Source organism: Eumetopias jubatus, unplaced genomic scaffold (assembly GCF_037043125.1).
Source record: "Eumetopias jubatus isolate StellerSeaLion01/CBP00866 unplaced genomic scaffold, mEumJub1_p1.0 scaffold_6, whole genome shotgun sequence".
NCBI classification, from domain to species: domain Eukaryota; kingdom Metazoa; phylum Chordata; class Mammalia; order Carnivora; family Otariidae; genus Eumetopias; species Eumetopias jubatus.
Genome location: NW_028274812.1, coordinates 48218828 through 48237780, shown reverse-complemented (window position 1 = coordinate 48237780; position 18953 = coordinate 48218828).

Sequence of the window (18953 nt, the reverse complement as noted above, 5' to 3'; positions counted from 1 at the left end):
AGCCGAGAATGGGGATTATGGCTGGCTCTTCTTTCCCCCAGCCTACCCCAGCAGCCCCTTGGGTGTCCTCCACTTGTATCAGAACAGGATCTGCATGCTCTGTTTTCAGCTTGAGAAAGTGTAGAGCTTTGGAATCAGCCCAGCCTTGTTCTCTTTTAGGTCAGGAACCCTCATTGAAATAGCCCAGCTTTCCCCAACCCATACCTCATTTACTCATATTTAGCTTTTGAGCTTTCCCACTGGTGTCTCCAACTCATCCTGTCTTCCTTAGGCTCCCCTCCAGCCCCTGCACAGTTCCCACTGCACCTTGTGCCTCCCTGTTTCTCCCTTGCCAGAAGCTTACAACTATTACCCTCATTTTATGGAGAAGGAAAGGGGTCATAGAGCCAGTATGGTGATAATGACTTGAAACAGGAGTGGAGATTTATTATTTTTTTTAATTTTACTTATTTATTTGTTAGAGAGAGAAGGTGAGATGGGGAAAGAGAGGCAGGCAGAGGGAGAAGCAGGCTCCCCACTGAGCAAGGAGCCCAACTCGGGACTCGATCCCAGGACTCTGGGATCATGACCTAAGCCAAAGGCAGACACTTAACCGGCTGAGCCACCCAGGCGCCCCAGGAGTGGAGATTTAGAAGTCGAAGCAGGACTAATGAGACTGTGAACAGCAAGAATTCCTTAAGGAAGCTGACCCAGGCAGGGTTGCAAGAAAGAGGAAAGAAACTTTCTTCTTGCCTTTTCTCCACAACAAGACCCACTCTGCCCAAGGATCTGGAACTCAGGATCCTTGAAAAGCTTCACTGAGTCAGTTTAGAAATCATGGACAGAATCTTTTTTGTTGCACAACTCACGTTAAAATGAGGATTAGGAAATTTGCTAATTCCACACATTTTTGCATCATTCAGAGCTTTGAGATGCTGCTTTGGGCCCATGTGTCATAGAAGACAGACCCGCATGCTGCTCAGTTCTTTGCCTCCTGCTGTCAATATTCCCAGAGATATGAAGAGCATAGCAGCCCAGTTTCTTTGGGTGATGTTTGCCCAAATAAACTTCCATAAAATATAGATTTGTAAAAGAAAAAAAAAAACACCACACATCAACATGTGTATGAAACCAAAACTGTACCTGATCCATGGTCCTTCAGTATTAAATTAGCATGCATAACTTTTATTTATGAAATCTTGAGGATAATTCAAGTGAGAAATAAATTAGCTTTTTCCTGTCATATCACCTTTGAATATGGACGATGCTACTTGCAAATTGTGTAATCTATGCTAGTTACTTAAACTTTCTGAGCCTCGGTTTTCTTCTATATACACTGGGAATAATAGCAGTTTCTGCTCCCAGGTTGGGAAAACTAAATGAGTAAATACATATAAACTGTATAGGACAGTGCCTAGTCCATAGCAACAATCAAATATTGCTAGTGTTATATCACTTCTTAAATATACATTTATTTAGTATCTTAGTATCTTCTAAGGACAGTGCTACGTTAAGCCCTAGGGATACGTAAATTCTTTTATTAAACCCTCTACCTTGTTTAAAAATTTTTTTCAGCTGTATTACAAAGTAAATAACACTGTCAGATAACAGGAATTAGAGGTAGATAAGATAAATAAGACCAAGGGAGGGAGAAGAGGGGCCACTGTGAAGGCAGGAAAACTTCTTTGCTGAAGGGTCACATACTTGCTTAGGGTGGGCCACCTTTCTGCCTCTGGACTTCCCTGCCACCAACAGGAAGCTGCGAAGTTGAACAAGAGAAGATTTCCGACCTCAGGGAGCTCGGAGTCCAGTTGAGGAAACAGATGTGTAAACAAACAATTATAGTGCGCAATGTGATGAATGCAAAAATGGAAGTTCTTTGGCAGGCTTTGCAGGGGAAGTGATATTTGAGCCTGGTTTGAAAGGCTGGAAAGGGTTGTAGAGAATAACCAGGAAAGGGAACCGCACAGATCAAGGCTTAGAGCCTTGAAGAGCCTTGGAAAATGTAGTTACGTTTGCTAGAGTCTCATCAGAGAAGTTGTAGAAGGCGTACAGGTGTGCAATAAACTTTTTTTTTTTCCCAGTGAAATAATGATAGGGTTCATGATAAGTGTTCCGTGGTAGCAAGGACAATAAACATAGCTTCAAAGAAGCCAGAGGAACTTAAGAAATCAGGCAGAATGCCAGGAAAGAAAAAAAAAAAAAGGAAACTAAAACTCTACCTCTGTAACTATTTGTCCATTACAATCTGGATTTCCTCGGGAACCTTTTGGGAAGAGAGAACTCTATGCTCAGATGTAAATATTGAGTAATTCACAGTCACCTAAAAATAGCATCTGAAACAGTCAGCTAGCAGAATCTTGAAACTGTTTCTGATCATTAGAAATTATAAAATCCCATGCTCTATTTTAATTAAAAAGAAGTATAAGTTATTTTTTCAAAAGAGCTGGATAGTGGTAAAGTTAGGACGAGACCAGAGTGTTTCCTACTTTCATTTTGAGTCTTTTCCTACTTGACCACAGGGACTGTCCCAATTCAGTGGCAGCGTTTTGAGATTTGATATACTGTATTTCTTCAAAAATGAGGGAGTGACACGGGGCAGAAAACAAGAGAGAGTAGCTTAAAATCAGAGAAAATGATTCAGATTCCAATGGTCAAAAGTATCTGCTACAATATGCGAGAGGTTATTAAATACATGAAGATTTCTATTGAGGGGTTTTATATTTGAAAGTAGAGGAAACTTGGTCTGAATTACAATTTTTTTCCCAAAAATTCTTCCAGCTTGACATAAACATATCCTCATATCTACAGGTACCTGACTTGAAAATAACTTCTTTTTAATAAAGAACAAGTGACTAAAACTTGATAGAAGTTTTATTTTTGCCTGTTGCATTGCTATTGCCCCCACGGGCTTCATTGTCTTTCCAGAAACCCTTAAACCCTTTATCTTCTTGGCCGATGGATGATCTTTTCACAGTGAATCCCAACACCGCATCGGGGGCTGGTTCCATCTAGCTCTCAATCAAGTGGCTCATCATCTCTGAACATATGCTTAAGAGCACTGAGACCGTTCCAGATTCAAAGAAAGCTCTTTGTTGAAGTTTTTTAGTAAAGCAAAGATAAATAACTACTCCCCTCATTGTATTCCTTTAGGTTCTCTATTTACATATCTTGAACTATATTGTTTTGTTTTACAAGGGATCACCTGTTTCTTTTTAAAAGCGCCCTGGATTTTCCTGGTGCGAACGATTTGCACGTACTCACTCTGGTGGTGTGGCCAGTGATCTAGATTCTGAGCCTTACCAGGCTCAGACCCTGTTTCCCAGAGAAGCTTCTCAGCAGCACTAGGGCCCTTCCTGTCCTGGTGGCTGGCTCCATAATTCCAGGATGGGGATCACTGTGTCCAACGGGTTATTGCCAGTGCCAACACAATATCTGACTGCAGGAGCCCTCAGTGAAACTCTGGCGAACAAATGGAAACATAAATGGTCAGCACCACGGCGACACTGGTAATATGGGATGTGTATCTTCAGCAAGTCCCAGCTTCCTTCTCAATCTTTTTGGGGTGTTTTTTCCCCACCACCCCCTCCCCGAGATATCAGTTACACACTGCCCCATACCTGTCTAAAGCCTCCACTTTTGCTCTCACTCTGACAAATGTCAACCACTATACCATTATTATTAGCATTATTACCATATACTACTTCACAGGTTTTAGAAGGTCCTTTGTTAACCCTTTTGGATCCACAAGACAAAGATTGTGACCAAGACATACACACAAAGAAGGAAAGAGTAAAAAAACTGACCATTCGCATCGGTATTATGTGGCATTCCCATTTCCCCAAGACCCTTTGCCCTGCCTCACATTGTCCCATTGTCCCTGTTCTACAAAAGTAGCTCTCATTCCATCCCTTTGTTTTGCTCTCCATCAAAATGCCCATAGCTTACCTAAATCATTCAGGAGGCTTTCATGATAAGGAGGTAAAGCTTAGCTTCCAATCCAGTCTCTACCCACAGACCAAATTGCTCAGCCTCCTTGAATCTCAGTGGTCTCGTGTATAAATTGGGCTCATGCATAATTCCCCTCTACAGCGAAGATGTATTCGTTTATCATCTGTGCAATTAAAAACTTTTGAAACAAACATAAGTAAAGGATGGTTCGGTGACATGACATGTATAAAGGAGCTGGTAGAGAATAAATAGGCCCCTAATGTTTGCTCCCCTTTCCTGAGCAGGTTGATTACCTAATTAGCAAGACGGATACATTTCACGACTTTTGTTGTGAAAAGACATCCACAGCTTAGTGACCTTCTGGTTGGTGCAGTGCGTGAGAAATAAGCTCACGGACATTCCCTCCTATCTTGCCCTTTCTGGCGTGAGGGGCAGGCATCGAGGGGCTCCCCTGCGTGTGGTGAGGCACTGGGGTAGAGCTGACCTCGAGCAAAACAGCAAGGAGGGGATGTTTGCCTTGTCTTTTCACTTCCCTCTCTGAATACTTTCTCACATTTGGGTTTTTCCTCACACTCCCCTCCAACCACTCTTCTAGATGCCGTATTTTACCATTCCCCTCTCAAACCCATGATTACAAGCTTGTTTGTTTGTTTTTAAGGCTAACAATTCCATTGTAATGAATATCCCCTGTGCCAAAAAAAAATTATTGTTGGCCATAAATACTTTTTTATAGCTAATGATTATAGTTACAGAGCTTCAAGACTCATTCTCCTTCAGAAGGATATATCCCCATATACCTTAGGAATGGAGAGATAGCTTTTATTTATCAGAGATAATTATCCTGGTCTCTCCCTGCTGGGATGGCAATCAGGAAGCTATGCTCTGCTGTGTCCCAGGGCCAGGAATTTTACTGATTCTTCCATGGCATTCTGACTTCCATTAAACAACAAGGCCACCCATCTTTCACAGAACACAGAGATACATAAACACGGAAGTGAGCACGCACACACAAACACACACGCATACAAATGTATACACACACCCATTAACCCCAAAGTAAGGCTTCCTCCTTTCCCTAGTTTGAAAGATATATCCCCAAAGTAGAAAAGTTGGAGAAGGGGAGGTATTGCTTCCATTTGGTTGTTTTTTAGTGAACGTCAATTGGACCATACCTTTGACTCACAATACGGTATCTAAACTTCATAGATGCAAATTTTTTTATATACAAGACCTGGATAGGTTCAAGACCTGGATAGGAAAACCTATCCAGGTCCAAGAAGGGTTGAATCACTCTTTGCAGTTTCTAAATATGAAAGAATTGGCCCCAAAACAATGGACTGTCTAAATCTAAATGCCATCCAAGATGGCAGCTACTAGCCATATGTTGCTACTGACCCCTTGTCTGAGTTAAAATGCAGTATGAAACACACTCTCTAAGTATTAAATGCACAGTGCATTTTGAAGATATGGCATGAAAAAGAATCTTTAAAGTCATCATTTTATTTTAATTACATGTCAAAATGATAATATTTAGGATATGTCAGGTAAAATTATCTTATTAAATTGACTTCCAACTGTTTCTTTTTCCTTCTTAATGCATATATGGCTTTTACGTGTAGGTCGCATTATGTATCTATCGGACAGCACTAGTCTAGATGTTAATTCAGTTGTGAAAAAGGAATGTTTTCTTATTCTAGAGTATATGGGACTAACTGAGCAGAGATCTCCAGTAGCCATGTAACACCTGACATGTCATATATTTACTTACTCATTTATTATCTCTCTCTCTCTTCTGCCACTAGAAAATAAACTTCATATAAATAAAAGTTTATGGATTGCAAACCCACAGTGTGTGAAATAACTGAAAGTTCAGAATCCATCTGCCCTCCTCCATCATGAGTTAAGCTTTGTAGGAAGGCCTGTTCTGCTTTGGCTCCTTGAGAACTGTGGGTTTTGCGCACATGGATGTGTGCCTTGAGGCAGCTGCATGAAGGGTGCCGTGTGGGGGGTCTGACTACTGTTACTTTCTGGAAAAACCACCACTTCTCACAGAGTGTCTGGGAAATTTGGGAACCTATTTTGGAGGTTGGGATGTGGCTTTGATTTATGGCTTCCCTACTGGCCCCTTCTTTTCCTTCTTCCTTCCTGGTGCTTAAACTGAAAATCACCAAGTTATTCTTGACTCTTTCTCTCACTGTGTACTTCTAATTCATTGCTAAATGCTGTTGAATCTTTCTTCAAAATATTCCAAACTCTGTCCCTTCTTCTCACTCTGCCACCGCCACCTTGGCCCAAGTCATCTGCATCTACATCAACAGAAATCAGATCATGGTGCGCCTCTCTTTAAGCCACCCAATGTCTCCACTGCAGTAAAAGTAAAAGCCAAAGTTCTTACAGTGACTTAAAAACTTATCGTACTCCGATCCCCCAAATTGTCAAACCTCAATCCCCAATCCTCTCCCCCTGGCTCACTCTAATCAAGCCTTACAAGTCTCCAAGTTGTTCCTCACACTCGGCACACTCTTGCCTCAGGGCCTTTGTGCTTCCTCTTCCTGTTGCTTGGTATTTTCTGCCTCCAAATCTTCGCATGGCTTGTTTCTTCACTTCCTTCTAGTGTCTGTTTGAATGCCTCTTTCTCCTCCTCCCCCTCCCCCTCCCCTCCCCCTCCCCCTCCTCCTCCTCCTCCTCCTCCCCCCTCCTCCTCCTCCTCCCCCCTCCTCCTCCTCCTCCTCCTCCTTCTTCTTCTTCTCCTTCTTCTTCTCCTCCTCCTCCTTCTTTTTCTTCTTCTTCTTCTCCTTCTTCTCCTCCTCCTCCTCCTCCTTCTTCTTCTTTTTCTTCTTCTTCTTCTTCTTCTTCTTCTCCTCCTTCTCCCTCCTCCTCCTCCTTCTTCTTTTTGCCCTATCTTCTTTAACCACCTATATAAAATACTATTCTTTTCTTCTTATCTAATTAATTTTTCTCCATTGACATATGATATGTCAGCATCTGACATATCATATATCTACCTATTCACTTGTTTATTATCTCTTATAGTTAGAACTTTAGCTCCAGAACAGTGAGGATTTTGCTTTGTTCATTATTGTATCTCCAGTGCCTTATATCTTAGCTGCTCGATAGATATTTGTTGAAAGAACTCAGGAAAAATGAATATTTCAAATCTTTGTAAATAACTCCCAAATTTCAAATTTCAAACATTTATACCTACATTAGCCAAGTACACCAGAAGTTTCCTCAGAAGTATAGAGAACAGCTCATTCCTTTTAATGTTCTTCCCCTCCATTGATGATCTGATAAATTATTTCACAGAGAAACAATATTTATGATGGTGTTTCAGGTTACAATTCATATATATATGAATGTTAATTGTACTGTTAAAGTTGCATTTATATGTTGGATCTTTGTGGGTTAGTTAGAAAATATAACATGCTTGAACTTTCCAGCCTGAACTCATCTTGTTAACTGGACCTGAAGTACCCTTTCCATGGCATGGAATCCTATCCATTCTTCAAGGAAACATGTAAGTACCACATTCTCTGTGAAATCCTCTCCGACCCTCCATCAAACAGTACATTTTCTGTGTTGTGAAGCCCAAGATACTTTTTCAAATACATGTTGACTGTGGGACTTAACCTTATTTTGCCCTGCAATAGAGGTATAGGGCATGGGCCTATTCTTTTCTACCTCTATCTTTTGCAGTTAGTCTATAAACATCTCAAGAAGGTTCTCTCTTATACATCTTTATTCCCTGCATTTACTAGCATAATTCTTTGAACATAATAGGCTCTCAGTTATATTTGTTGTATAGAACTTAAGTATAACACTATTTCTCAAGAAAAAAAAAAGCTTCATCAGTTTTTTTAAACCCCTTGGAAGCAAATGTTTAAAGCAGAAATAATTTCTAAGTTAGAATCTGCACCATATAAGCTGGCTGTGTTTGGTGTATAAGTTGATCCTGTCAATTTTTAAAGTTCCCACTGGAGGTAAGTACTTTCTTCATCTCTACTCTCAGCATCTCTGTTGAGGGCTTAGCACCTCCAGCCATAGAGCCCCTTTAACCAGTTTATTTGTTTTCTTTCTCTCAGAAGATGTGTTTAGTGAGACTCCACTGTACACCGCACAGCCTCACACAGTGTCTGGGGCTGAACTAAGATGTGTGCTTCAACATGGAAGAGTGTTTGCAAATTGCCTTCTTTCCTTCCCCATCCCCACCCTACCCAGTACAATAAAGTAGAATTTTTTAATCCTAAGGGAAAAAAAAAATAGCTCTAGAGAAGCACCTACTTCTTTATTTTTATTTGGAAGAAGTGGGGGGGAAAAGTAACTGTCATCCCATCAAGGTCTTCATTTGTTAAAATTGTTCTGCAGATAGAAAATTTAAGGATTTTGTAAAGTACCTTCCCAGAATTGCTTTTGCTTAAGAGAAAGTAAAAATGATTCCCAGCCACCTCTCATTGTCTTACCCATCATTCAGGCTTTCTAATTTCATCTCATCACCACCTTGAAATGAAACAAGCTTATATGAATGACATGTCACTGGTCTAACAGGAAAAAACCTTTATAGACAGGATTTTAAAATTTGTTCTCTCATTGGATAAATGCTGGAAGAGTACACTGAGGTCTTTCAGCTTAGCTGGAATCAATTTATGGGGCAAGTAATGAATCTAATTGTTATGCTGGCTTCCATGTCAGCAAAATAACAGATGTACAGTATAATAGAGAGGAAAAAAGTTGCTTTGGGATTGTTAGAGCAGGTGTTACATTAAAAAAAAAAAATCACATGGAACTTTCTCAAGTGCATTTGGAAACAGTTGGAAATTAGCCAGAAGGAACGTTCTCCTTCAATCCCTTGGACATCCAGTTGCGGGCTGGGATTAAGCCCCTGAACAGCTGAGTCAGGAGGACACTGACACCTCGTCACTTCTTCAAGCTCTTTATTCCTCCCTCACCCTCCAACAAAAGGACAAGAGATTACCCTCCCCTAACTAGACACACACACACACACACACACACACACACGGAAGTCCAGCTGCCAGATATGGCTTTCAGAGAACAGTAGACAGCGTTGAGTCCAGGCAAGTTACCATGGTTCTTTGGCTATTATTACGTCCAGCACATCAGGGAATGGAAATAAATGTGCACATGTTCCAAAAGGCCCTTTGGAAAAGATCAGTGGGGCTGCGTGGGGACACAATGGCAGGCTTTGTCGCAGAGAAAGGATTTGGTCTGGCAAGCAGCAGCGGTCCTGCGGGACACAGGGTTTGTCTGCAAGTGCAGTGTGGGAAAACCATGTTCAGGTTTACAGAACATCCTCATTAGGAAAAGTAGGGCATTTAGAATAATTAAAAGTCATCCTGAAGACATCAGGTAAGAGCCTGCTGTTTTTAATTAATTGCTTCCGTGAACCCAGAACTTTAAAAGGGGTGCCACTCATAGAGGTTTAGAATTATTCCAGAAACACAAATCATTCTGATGGGGGCAGACCAGAGACTATGTGAAAGTGTGATAAAAGCAAAAGAAGAAAAAGAGAAGGAAAAGTATGGGAGAGTGAGAAAGAACTGAAAATTGTGAACAGTCACCCATCTATAATTTGCTGAAATAATCCTGTTCTCTTTCCATGCTCTGTGCCTCAACAACTTCGCATCCAAAGTAAAACTCCCCACTGACCTGCATCCTGCCTTGATATATAAATTATTTGGGGGAAAAAATTCTCGGAGTCAAGGTTAATAGAAAACAGCTGGAAAATAAACCAGAGAGCCATATGTCATAGATTTTTCTAAGTAGATAGTTTTTTTTTAACTCTATTTTGAAGAGTCAGCACGTCCAGAACAAACAGGGTGAACCAAGGACTTTACATGGTCTCCATGCTCGTGAAAAATAAATATGGTGAAGATCCTATAATTGTTTTAGTAAGCAAAGAGGAGAGGACGACACAATCAATCTGATCTAAAATATTTTTTTCTTTTTCCCAATTGTAAAATCCCCAACCTAAATTATCTAATTGATTCTTACCACTCTGCTTCCCTTGTGCATAGTTTGCATCTCCATAGATAGGGAAATGGCTAAATTTTATTCTATTTTTTTAAGATTTTATTTATTTATTTTGAGAGACAGCGTGACAGAGAGCGAGGGTGGGGGGGGGCAGAGGGAGAAGCAGACTCCCTGCTGAGGTGGGAGCCCAATGGGGGACTCCATCCCAGGACCCCAGGATCATGACCTGAGCTGAAGGCATATGCTTAACGGACTGAGTCACCCAGGTGCCTCAGAAATAGCTACAATTTAAATAATACTTTTATTTAGACTTCATAAACTGTAAAGTACATTGTATAAAGTAATATCTGCACATGAAAGAGAATTTGATTGTACTATAGGTTAGAAAGGAAAACTATCATTGATTCTCTGCCTAAATCAAAATGGGCTTTTTTTAAGTTTTATATTTTCTCCCGCTGTTTTGTGTTGTAAAAAATTCTATTCTGCTTTTCTCAAGAGAGCAAATATCTCCCCATGACATTGTATTGGACATTCCATGCAAGATGCCTAAAAATTATATCTCTTTTTGGAAGCCACAGAGTTTTCGCCAAGCTCATACCTCTTTGTGTGTGTGGGGGGAGGGTGTGTGCATGTGTGTGCATGTGCACGCGTGGGAGGCGGCCTTGGGGGTGCGTGCACGTGTGTGTGTGTGTGTGTGTGTGTGCGCGCGTGTGTGTAGCCAGGCTCTGTGATGTGTGGCCCTGCCACCCTAGGTTGATTCACGACCAGGGTTGACATTGTACTCTACGCAGACACTCCATTCTATTTGGACTTGTTGAATCTGTCAGATTTTGTCACAAGTTACAGTGAGTAAGATTTGGGGGTTGATGAAGTGATGAGGAAACCCAGAGAAAACAACAGAGAAGGCAATAAAGCAGGAATCGTGAGGCAATCGAGATCATGAGAGTGGAGTAGAGAGAAAGTGTGGCTCACTGACTGACACTGAGCTGAGTTACTCAAACATGAAACCACTGTCAGAGCCAATAGTTACTTCCAGCAAATGATCAAATAACTGAGTCAGTAGAGAAACTTTAAATCCTCTGTAAGAATAGTTAACATGTAAATCACCTTACTATACATCAGGTTGTTCTCTGTTCTCTACATCTAACCTTATTAACATTAACCTAAGGTGTGGGTTCTATTATCATCCCCATCTCAAAAATGGGAAAACTGAGGAACAAGGCTGTTAAGTGACTTGTCAAAGATTCAAACCCAGGTGGGCTGGTTCCATGGCTGTGATGCTGTTTTTTTATATAAGAAATATATATTTGGGGGCACCTGGGTGGCTCAGATGGTTAAGCATCTGCCTTCGGCTCAGGTCATGATCCCAGAATCCTGGGATCGAGTCCCACATCGAGCTCCCTGCTCCTTGGGAGCCTGCTTCTCCCTCTGCCTCTCTCTCTCTCTCTCTCTCTGTCTCTCATGAATAAATAAAGAAAATCTTAAATATATATATATATATATATATTTGGTCTTCATGCTGGTTCTGGTGCAGGGCTCCGAAAGGCCTTGGAATTTCCTAAGTGATAAGAGTGATAAATGTGCCTTGATATTCATAACAAAACCCTTTCGACCACACCTGGGTTTATGTTAATGAAGTGACTCTATATGTATGCATACATATATATGTACATAAATGGATGTGTATGCATGTGTATATGCATATATTGATGATATATAAATACATAGAGAATCAATCCAGTGTCTACACCAGTGTTCACATGGTCCATAACCATTCCAGAGAGATATAAAGTTGATAAGTGAGTGCCAGGGATGATGATGGGGAAGAATGAAGAGTGACTACTCATAAGTATGGGATTTCTTTGTGGGTGATGAAAATGTTTTATTTATTTATTTATTTATTTGACAGAGAGAGACACAGCGAGAGAGGGAACACAAGCAGGGGGAGTGGGAGAGGGAGAAGCAGGCTTCCCGCCGAGCAGGAGCCTGATGCGGGGCTCGATCCCAGGACCCCGGGATCATGACCTGAGCCGAAGGCAGACGCTTAATGACTGAGCCACCCAGGTGCCCCGAAAATGTTTTAAATTAATAGTGATAATGATTGTGCAATTCTGTAAATAGACTAAAATCCACTGAATTGTATACTTTAAAAGATGTGTTCATGTATATAAATTATATCTCAATAAATTATTATTTTAAAAAGTCATACTGTGCAACTATATGTCCTATAAACAACATTCCCTACCTCTTGTGAATTGCAAGTCATATTGGAGAAAGGAGAACATCTTGAGACATCATCTACCTGCCTTCAGGCAATCAACTGCTCAATCTCTAGCAGAATTCTACAATCCTATCAACTTTTAGAATAATGTCAAACAAGATATATCTTTTATCCTAGTCACTCTTTAGTGAAATGGTCACCTCATAATTTGGGTAAAAGGAAGAAAATAATTCTGCTCAAGTTAACCCCCTAAAAATATTCTCTCTAGATTTACAGCATATATATATATATATGTAATAGTTCCCCCCCCATGTAGGGCTACAAGCTACGAGGTCTAAAGTTGACTTAAACAATTTATCTCTAAAGAAGAGAGGGCAAATAACTAATGGTTCATTTCATAACCCCCCAACTATTCTTCATCAGATGGAAGGACAGAGCCAGGATTTTAGGAGAAATTTAAAAGCATAATGTCCAGGGAACTGGTCAAATGGTTTCTCAGTGTAACCTTGTTCCAGCCACCAGAATCACATCACAGGCCTTTAGTCATGTCACCCGTTAGTGGGTAGTATGTCACCCACTAGCTTGTTACAGGATTCAGCTATCACTTGCACAGAATTTTCTATCATATGTTTATGTTAAAACAACAAAAGAACATCAAAGGAGGGGCACCTGGGTGGCTCAGTCAGTTAAGCATCCAACTCTTGGTTTCAGCTCAGGTCATGATCTCAGGGTTGTGGGATGGAGCCCCAAGTTGGGCTCCACACTCAGTAGGGAGTCTGCTTGGAATTCTGTCTCTCTCTCTCCTCCTGCCCACCCTCCCTCTCTCTCTGGAATAAATAAATAAACCTTAAAAAAAAAAAAAAAAGAATATCAAGGACATTTTTTTTTCAAAAGAAAAATCACCTAAAATTTCACCACCAAACTATTCTCATTTTTTTGTTCTATTGTGGTTTTTCTCAAAGCGCATATTTTGCATGGTTGTAATCACAATGAACATGTCCTTTCATATTCCTTTTTTCTCTTCTGTTTAGCAAAATATCATGACTATTTTGCCATGATTCTATAATTACCTCAATTTTTTATTGTATCAAAGCACCATGCATTACTAAACCAGTTCCCTAATATTGACTACTTAGGTTATTTGCTAACAATTGATTGCTGCTGCACTATGAATAATACAACAAGGAACATCCTAGTTCATGGATTTTCCTTTCTATTGAATTATTTGTTTTAGAAGGAATTTCCAGGATTGGAATGACTGGGTCAAAGGGAAAGAACATTTTTATAGTGAACCCCATATATTACCATTCTTATCCTAAACAGTTATACTTACTCAACATGCCTCTAACAGCTTATGAGAATCATGTAGTTTTGCACCACCTTTTCTCAGATGACGTTCACATTCTGAATTCTATTCTTGTAATCAAATATGACCAAAGTAATATGATTTACCATAACAGACCCTCACTATGATATTTTGTCTTACAGCAAGATTAAAGAATTCTCTCCAGTCAAAAGCAAGTGTCCTGGGAAGTTCACCATAAACAAGATCTTAGATTAGTGATTGACCAGTCAAGAACCAGGCATTTTGTAGGACTGTTTTTGGGAACTTTTATAGAAATAAAGACTAGTGGGGGCATCTGGCTGGCTCAATCAGAAGAACATGCGATTCTTGATCTCAGGGTTGTGAGTTTGAGTCCCATATTGGATTAGAAATTACTAAAAAATAAATTAATTAATTTAAAAAAAGAAATAAAGACTTCTGCTAAGAAGTTCAAAGAAATGAGAAGGCAAGACTCAGAACCCCGGACGACACAGCATTTATTTAGTTATGCAATCATTGAACACACATTTAATGAGAACTTAAAATTTCCTTGGACTATTAAAAGCAAATGAGTACCCCCAGTGAGGCATTTAAAAGCTGGTAGGAACCCAGTGGAGGATGCAAAGAACTACAAGGGACACAGGGAAGATATGACTGAGGTTGCTGTTGTCTACTCCACTGTCACATTCGTACCAGATTGAACCAGCTCACCTCTCCAATTACAACAGAATTCCCAAATTTTAGCTGGGCATAAGGTCGGTTAGAATAGACCAGTCATTTCCCAGCCTTCCCTGTAGATGAAATGTGACCGTGTGACTATTTCATGGCCAGTGATATATAAGAGAAATGTTGAGTGGCACCTTCAACAAAATTTATTTTAAAACAGCTAATGCACATATTTCACCCCTCTTTTTCTCCAACTTCCATTTTGCTACCTGGAATCAGTTGTGAAGGCTGGTGCTCTGGCTGACATCTTGGACTTTGAGCAAGGGACACACAGTCAGAGCAGTAAGCTAGAAGAAACTGTGCCTACAATATTTTTTGTAACATATTCATTGTAACAGAATGAATGGACTACCTCCAGTATTCTTTTACACAAAGGACAACAACTACAACAAAGACTTCTGTGTAAGTCTTTGCTGATTGGGGTTCTTTAGTCACAAACACTCAGCCTCCACTGATAGAGAGGCTTCTATAAACTGGGTCTTGAACTCTGATAAAGAATGTGGACAAGGGATTATAGGTATATATAGTCATAAATGGAACAAGGAAGATCCAAAGGGGCAAAACACCTGCTTGGCAAGAAATGGCATGAGATTTATTAAGACCAAGAAAGATTTGCCCTTTTTTATAGAATATGTATTTTAACACCAGATCCTCAGGGATCTTGGTATTCTATATCAGTAGATATATTAATTACCTGTTGCTAAATAATAAATTACCCCAAATTTAGGAGCTTAAGCTATAATAAATATTTGTTATCTTATTCCATTTGTGAGGGTCAGAAATCTGGCTGATTTGGGCTCAGGATCTCTCAAAGGTTGCAGTTAAAATGTTGATGAGCCTGCAGTCATCTGAAGGCTTTGTGGCCTCAAAGTTCACTTCCAAAATGGCTCATTCACATGCCTGGTTGTTGGCAGATAGCCTCATTTACTCACCATGCAGACTCTCCGTAAGACTGCTTGAGTGTCCATACAGTATGCAGCTGCTTCCCGCAGAGGAAGTGATCCAAGGGAATAAGGTGAAGCCATAATATCCTTTGTGACTTAGCCTCAGAAACCATCACTTTTTCAATATTCTATTGTTTACACTATATGTTATTGTTTCCATAGTTCTATTCCGTAAGAGAAGGAAATACAAGGGTAAGAATACTGAGAGATGAGAATTACTGGGGGCCATCTTATCTCAGTATACTTGAAAAACCAGACCAGCCAAAAAAGTCCAATAATTGGTTAAGGATGAGTGTCTTTCTTTTGAGCATGAAAGTATCTTTATGTAGAATTAAAGGTATAGAATCAAGTGAACCAGAATAAACTTTGTAAAACGTTAGCACTATTGTTCTGCTTACCTGAAATTGACTTTCCTTCTCACCTGTGCCTCTCAGCCCCTGTAGGCCCCATTCAGGATGAAGTTCCCTGAAGGACCATTTAGTAACTAAAACAAAAAATGCCTGTTATCCTACTCATGTATTTTGTAAAAAGCATCTCTCTGAATGTCTTAGGTGTACAAATCTTTTTTAACCAACCAGATTGCATTACCTTTCAAGGTAGATAGAATTCAGTTCAGTTCTTGTCAACATCTGTTATGCACCAACCATATGCAAGGGATCACAGTCCCCTCAACAAGTTCAGAGTCCAAAGTGGGAGTCATACAGATGTAAATAATATTCAGCAGAATGTGCCAAGTACAAGAATGCAAAACTGCACTGGATCCCAAGTGGTCTTTGTCATTCTTTCAAGCCTGCACACAGGACTGGGCACATAGGTTTCAAAAATCACTAGTCAAAGGTTTTAATCAATCAGTTGTCAATTGATTAAAACTTAAGGATTTTCAGGGTTGGTTGGCTGGTTGGTTCCTCAAACAAAAGCTTAAAGGTGTTAAATTAATCAAACAAGGAGGCATTTAGGCTGAGGTGGTTCTCATGCCTTAACAGCCTAGGTAAGCAAACCGGAACTGTAGCCTGTAACTACTTCAGGGTTAAGAAATCAAAACCTAAGGAAAACCAGTCACAAACAGCAAAGTAGGCTTTCCCAGCTAAGGCAACAACTTAACGAAATAATTTCCTTTCTTTGCTTCCCTATCTTCCCTATAAAACTCATACTCCTAGCTCCTATTAGCAGAGTACTCCTAACCACTTCTGGTTTGAAGCTGCCCAATTTAAATCAATGTGTGCTCAAATAAACTCTAAAAATTTTTAATATGCCTCAGTATCTTTTAACAAAGTAAAAGCCTGCTAGAGTTCTGTGAGATACTAATGGGTGTTCTACAGAACAAAACAAAACAAACCTCAGCATTAGCACTATTTCCTCTCAAATTACTATAGAACATGTAGGAGAGGAATCTCCAACACAGGTGTAGCTATTTTTATTTTCTTGTGTGTTAATTTTCCTTTAAAAGCAGTGTGGCAAAAATGTCAAGTCGTCGCTGGCGGGATGATAGAACACAGACCATGTGAAGCGAGGTCCACCATTGCTCCACACGCAACAGCAGCTGGTGTCGCACTCTGCCTTCTATTACTATCACTAGTCTCTGGTCATATCTCATTTTATAATTTCAGCATGTATTTGTAATGTTTTTCAACATCATTTGGATATTTGTATACAAATCAAAAGTTGATAGTTTCTAATTGCAATGAACTTTTTCTTCAGACCCTTTTATGATTTCTGTCAATCCAGTTCTATTCCTCATGAGCTCCAGTTGCTGTCCTATCACTATAGTCTGTGTTTAAAAGTATTGTATTGCCAAATGAATTTGGGAAATTTAGACCCAAACATCTGCAAACTGCAGACCCAAACTGCAAGAACATTTGTGCTTAGAGAATCCGGCAAGTTTGGGTTCTAAGCCAAACTCCATCACTCACCAGCTGGTAAAACGAGATAATCTAATTAACTATAACCAACTATCCTTGCCATTCATCACATCCTAGGTACTCACAGGAACAGAGACAGAATGCAGAGCCCTGCTGTTAGGTAATTGCCGTCCAGAGGCAGCACTCCTTTCCTCTGACAACAGACTGAAACGACTGTTTTCCAGAATCATAGAACTCCAGAACAGAAAGGATGATGGAGATCTTAAAGGAGGGGACTTGAAGTTCCCCATTTAGTAGCTGAATATCAGATAATGTATTGTGTTGCACATTCAAGAAGCAGTGATAAAGTTATGATTTTAGGATAGATTATATCACTGTTCCCAATATTCACTTCCTTTTCCTATGAAAGGATTAATGAATTCCACCCACCACCATATAACATGCCTCGTACAAAAGAGGTGCATATCTCTACCCTATTGACATTGGTCTTGGCTGTGTGCTTTGTTTGGCCATTGGCATGTGAGGGGCATTGCCCGTACCATGGGCAAACAGAAGTTTTAACAGTCATCATGGGGTTTTGCCAACTCCCTCTTCTTTTCCCCCTGCCCCAATGTCCTGGAGGAAACAGCTCCTGAAGGGGACAGCTCTTTCGCATGGAATAAAAACGACACTTGAAGTAGACATGCATCTAATCCATCTTCTCACATGTTAAGAACATAAAAATCAAACTTCGTTTATTCTTTGTTGTTGTAAGCCACAGAGATTTTATAGTTATTCATTACTAGAACAAAGCTGGATAATTTAAAACACAAAACCAAAAAGGATAAATGATTTGCTCAGGTTTGTACAATGAGGTAGTTCTTTTGACCTCCAGTCCAAAACCACAGCAGTATTCTCTCAGTCCAGTAGTCTCTCAATATTTCTTAAATGACAATTGTAAATATCGACACAGCATATTTTACTGAGATATTTAGAACATCCCCAAAAGCAATTTACTGCATGGCTACAGCTTTGTCAAATTAATTTTTCCTTATATGCTGAGGGCAACTGACAGGCTACTAATAGCCCATGAAACTTTCACTCATTGTGGTCGTTACTGACCGTACTGACCAGGAGCCATCCCTCCTGATGTGAAGTGGGTGGCGTGGAGTCAGAGATTGAATAGGGTTTGCCCTTTTTCATCTGTTCTTGTTGGCCTGGTCATCCTCAAGTGTGTGTTATCTGGGCTGAGATAGAGGATTCTAGCAACAGTTCCATTGTAGAGTCTTATCTTAGGAACATATGGGCTCTTTCACACTTGGTTTCCACACTTGATTTTATTTGCCCTTAAAAGTGATGGCGAATTCTGTCAACACTTTACACCTGTTTTGTGTCCTCTGTCGAGGAGTTTCAAGAAGCTCGTTCTACTCTGGGGCTACTTCATGTCACTGTTTCACCTAGTCCTGTAGGCCCTTCCAGCCAGAAGTACCATCAAAATTTATGTCTTCAATAAATTTGAAGTTAAACTGTAATAAATTTGAAGTTAAACTAATAAATTTGAAGTTAAAACTACAACCTTCCATCTGTGGATTATGCTCTCCTTTGGACCTTCATATCCCATTTAAACTATATAACATAGATTTTCTATATCCAACTCAGTATCTGTCCTGTATTCACTTTTAGGTGATTCTTGGTCTTGCCATCATATTAGACTATTAAAATTTGAATGTGGAATTCAAGCCAAGTAATTTATTATCTAAGGCTATGGACCTTTAAAGGCATTCAGTATATGCTGAATTATACTAATGATGATTAATTGGGCTTGCCTCACAAGCAGTTACTCCTCTTTGTTAATTCAAGGTTGGAATCTTGAGTTTGGGAAAGTTGGAAGATACACAGATAATATAAAGTGAAAGGTATTTTTGGTTGAGTAATCATTGTAGACCATGAATCTGAGCCATTCATTCCATAGATAGATTCAG